This window comes from Staurois parvus, unplaced genomic scaffold (genome assembly GCF_062004578.1).
Source record: "Staurois parvus isolate SC_StPar_1 unplaced genomic scaffold, SC_StPar_1.0 ptg000059l, whole genome shotgun sequence".
NCBI lineage: Eukaryota > Metazoa > Chordata > Amphibia > Anura > Ranidae > Staurois > Staurois parvus.
Window position 1 is genome coordinate 3,787,229 of NW_028317855.1, and position 5,279 is coordinate 3,792,507.

Below are 5,279 nucleotides of genomic sequence, written 5' to 3' on the forward strand. Positions count from 1 at the left end.
GGACGATGGACAGGGCAATGTACCGTCAAATCTTGGGTAAGAACCTCCTTCCCTCAGCCAGAGCATTGAAAATGGGTCGTGGATGGGTGTTCCAGCATGACAATGACCCAAAACACACAGCCAAGGCAACAAAGGAGTGGTTCAAGAAGAAGCACATTAAGGTCCTGGAGTGGCCTAGCCAGTCTCCAGACCTTAATTCGATTGAAAATCTGTGGAGGGAGCTGAAAGTTCGAGTTGCCAAAAGTCAGCCACCAAACCTTAATGACTTGGAGAGGATCTGCCAAGAGGAGTGGGCCAAAACCCCTCCTGAGATGTGTGCAAACCTGGTGGCCAACTACCGGAAATGTCTGAACTCTGATTGCCAACAAGGGATTTGCCACCAAGTATGAAGTCATGTTTTGTGAAGGGAATCAAATACGTATTTCCCTCAGGGACATTCCAATGAGTGCATAATTTGTTAGACATGCATTTTTTTAATTTTTTGTTGTTATTCTGTTACAAAACACCTATCATTCGATTTTTAAGACTGATCATTTCTTCGTGAGTGGGCAAACATTCAAAATCAGCAGGGGATCAAATACTTATTTCCTTCACTGTAGGATGGTATCTGTAGAATGGTGCTGTAACTGCAGTCTAACAATCTTTCTTTTAATGGATGGGCAGTCATGCACAGAAATCATATTTAAAGCTGCAATTGCACCGTGTATGGTGGCAGAGTACTAATCCTGCTTTTAGAAGTGTAAAGAATAGAGATTATGCCATCTATGTGCTGGTGTTCCTCCACTGTCCAATCAGTAGGCTGGGGGAGATAATATGACTAGGAAGCTGAAATTCAGTAACCATCTCCATTACAATCTGCACATACAATCAACTTTAGATTGACCAAAACTATGTAATATGAGCACTACAAACAAGCAAAGGATTTCCCAGCACACTTACGAGCCAGCCTACAAACAACCAATTTGACTCCCTCTAACAGTCTGCATTAAAACCAGAGAATTTTGTTTGCACACATGTAATTCAATATGAGCACCTATTCTATCTAACCTTTCAATTGCATCCGATCAGGCAGGTCCCTGTACTACACAGTTTTTGCTAGATCCAAGAGACTGTACATTGTAATGTGTGTGGAAAAGTGGAAGCTCCGCTTTTTTGCCTCCTCCCCCTGCCACATTTGGCACCTTTTGGGGGGGGGGGGCACCTGGTTTTGACAGGTACCCACTCGTTTCTGGCTCAGTTCGCTGTGACAAACTGAGCTGGAAGTTGACCCCCCGCAGCCCACTGGGGCACTTCCAAGGTCCCAGAGAACTGCGGTCCATTCACAAAGTACAGCGTGCTTCGCACATGTGCAGTAGGAAACCAGCAGTTTCCCTTAGTCAAGATGGCGGCGCTAGCACCCAACAGCCGATTTAAATATCAGCTCGAGATGAAGACATCACTGGATCCCTGAACAGGTATGTGCCCTAATATTAATAGTATTTTTTTTTCACAGTATTTGTAGCTGCTGTTAATTTTTTTTTTTTTGTTGAAAGGGGCAGAACTCCGCTTTAAGATTTTGATTATCACTGGCAGTTCTGCTTTAATGTGAGAGAAAAGGGCAGATCTATTTAGATGAAAATTTAACCATTTGTATGCACAATATCCTGGCAAATGATGCAACCAAAAATTTTACAAAGCTGAGTTTGGGAGAACTTTCAGCAGAAAAACAGTGGGCAGAATGAATTCAACCGTGGACCAGGTCCAAGATCTCCAAATACTTGATGTAAAATTGTCTTAAATGCAATTAAAATAAATTTATTCAGATATTGTTTCTTGCATGGACTTTATAATCAAAGAATATGCCAAATTACTGAACCACTATCTCACTCTGGAGTCCCTTGTGCACAGTCTGTACACAGGACCTCAATTTTTCTTCCAGGTCTTACCCATCTCTCAGCACTGTGCCCATCCCACTGTAATTCAGATGTTAAATGGCAGATCCTCCTTTGACTGCTGAGCTTTTGGTATTGTCAGGGCTTAGCACTGGGGAAAATGGGGGTCTTAAAATGTAACCACATGGTTGCTTGTATACAGAGAATATATGTATGTAGAGAAAAAGTGAATATAGTTACCGTTTACACCAACCAGTGTGTTGCTGCTTTGCTCGTGACCACCCACTGCAAGCTGAATACTTGCTTCCCCCCACCACACACAGTTTCCTCCTGCCAACCCTTGCACCCAATGTACACACCAGCAGGAGAAAGCACTGTGTGCAGTGGAGACCAGGTATTTTACACATTCAAAAGTGTGAAATACTGGAAGTATAACAGAAGGGCTGCAGGAAAAGTAAGCATATTTACCACTCTTTACATTACTTTTACTTTAAATCTTAAGGTTCACCTTTACCTTGTTTTGGAGAAAGATAAGATTGTTGTGCTCACCATAAAATACTTTTTTCTGAGTCTATTGAGGAAGCGAAAACTGGGGAGTGCTGGCAGCTCAGAGCTGCCTATTGATCGTAACACATATAGGAGTGGAGTCAGTTGCTGGCCACCTTGATGTCAGCAGTGGATGTGGTGAGACAGAAAGCTGCCTCTGTTTGATACGCGCTGTACATAGCATTGTGTGTGCAGTGACTTTCCTCATGGTGGTCGTTGGAGATTGTCAAGCAAGCATTTCTGCACTGATCTGGTTCTTTCCGGGGAACACACTTCACCAATAAAAACTCATTTGGCTCTTAAGCCATACAAGCTAAGAGTCCATCATATCTGGCGAGTGTGGATTGTACCGGAAGGTGATCACGGATGGTGAGGGGATATTGTTTAAAGGAATACATTTGTTTTTTTGGCACCGTTTCTTTGACTGGAACACTGTATCACCGTTTATTTGGGACAGTGGACTTTTTATTATCTCACCACTATTGATATAATCACTATTGTTTGTTTAATTTTTACGCTGTAATTTTATTTTTATGTTTGGTAGTTTTTTACTCTATGAACAGCAGCATTAATTATTTGGATTACATAGAATTAGGATTTTTTTTTTTTTTAGGCGAGGGTTAATTTCACATACGTTTGCAAAATAGTCAGCACGAGGCACCTAGAAGTAGTTGAACTAGAAACTGAAGCACTCTTTCACAGCCCCAATCTCATCCAGACAATGGAAGGAAATTTCCTCTGGGTGAACAGCCAGACAGTGGGAGAGATGAGCAATATCCTGGTTTCCATGAAGGCAAAAAGAAAATGTCCTTAGGTAAGGAAAGCCTATGTCGTAACACCAACTTGTCGCTTGGCAAGACAAGAAAACAAGCCAGTTCAGCTATTTGCCTAACAGTGTCAATGGAAACAAGGAATACCACCTTGTGGGTAAGAATAAAGAGACGTGTCTGATTGGTTAAAAACAGCTATTTCTCAAGCATAGAACACCAAATTCATATCCCACCAATTCAGAGGAGAATGAACAAGGGGAGCTACATGAGCTACTACCTGTACAAAGGTCTTAAAGGTTTAAAGACTGATAGTCTCTGAAACAAAAGAGAAAAATGAGGAAACCGGATCCTAGAGAGAGTATAGAGAGTCATATGCTGGTGCAGACCCAGCTGCAGGAAAGAGAATGTTTGTACCTTAAAGAACAGAAACGAAGTGTGCCTTCCATGTCCAATGCTAAACCTAGCCTTCATAGCTTTTAGCATTACAGATTCAGAAATGCCTTTGTCTTTCAAAATCAAGGCTTTAGAAAACATGCCATTTAAGCCAGTGATCTTAAAGCATTATGGCCCTTGTGGCACTGTCTGGCTGAATTGGGATCAGTTGACCCTCCAAGAAGGATAGTCCAACGTGCAGAGACAGCCAGATCACCCAAAGTTTTGAAATGTTAATCGGGAGTGAAATTTCAATGACAAGTCCCCTGTACCAAGAGAGATCCTAGGACTCCAGCCCAACCTGAGAAGATGGCATCTTCCGTGAGGATCTTCCAGGAACCGCCAGGCCAGGACACCCTTTGTTCAGCCAGACTATGTAGTCCTGGTCTTCAGTGAAAAACAAATCAGTCTTTCCAGAGACTAGACTGACTATTCCCAAGACAGCAGTTGCATTGTAGAGGTCTGGAGTGAAACTGGGATAACAGATTGCCTTGAAAGAAGATTCGGACAACTCCCGCGCTAAACTAAAATTGAAGAATTTGAAGTTTCCCCCATGTGGGAAAACACTCTGCCAATCTCCACTGTGTTTAGAACTAGACACAGATATTCCAAACAATGAATTGTTCCATAGACAATTTCTGAAGGTTCAGGATTCAGCCACAACAAAACTAATACCAGGGTCAGCACCTTGGTGAATCTCTAGGTGCATCCTCCACCAGTATAGTGATTGTTTTAAAGCAGGACACTGCCAGATCCACAGTGGGGGCAGACCACTTTTTTCAGGGGGCACAAGCAGATCAGATGCATAATCTGTGAGAGAAGGTTCAGTGGCTCACATTTGGCCTCTGTGCTTAAAAGTCAAAATTTGACATGTTGGGACTGCGTGGCAGTAAAGGAACATAAGGCTCAGGATACGAGTCAAGGCCTCTTGTACCCATAAAACCAAGACCGGTAGTAGCAAGTGAGTGCTGGATGGCCTGAAGTGATCAAAATCATTGTAGGTAAGCAGCAGGGAGCTCTATGTGACTCTCTGCAAAGTAGGGGAAATGGTTTCTCAATGCTGTATGGCAGGAAAGAGTGCAGAGCAGCACTCCACCCAGTGAATAAAATCAGTGCTCAGTTGCACAATGCTAACCCTTTCCGCAGTGGGATCTGGCAGAAAAGGGGAACTTTAGAGAGGCCCAGCGACCTATATGTTTAAGGAAACTCCAAGAGCTCGGTCTGACTGAGTCACTTACAAAGAGTCTTTAGACATGACAAGCGCTGAGGCAATACCAGAGGTTCTTGACTTGAACAGCACTCCACGGCTTTTTACCTGAAGGTATTCTAAAAATCGCCCTACATGGAACCCAGTGCCCGAAGGTCACTTCCAGGCTATCCCAGCAATTGTCAGTCCAGTGAGATCCGAACATGGCACGGAGGAAGCCAGGATGAAGACAGCCTTGATGGAGAGCTGCAATCACATAGAACAGCTATAGAAGTGTAGACAATATAATTGAAGGAAAAAAAAAAAGCGTAAGGGAAAAAAATAAAAATAAATAAAAACTGAGCATGCTGGTAGTAGGAGGGGTTATCCTGGGCTGGCCTACAGTTTAATTTGCCAGTGTTCAAACCCAAAAGTGTCCTTTGTCCCTCAAAAAAACAAGAAACAAAGTCAACG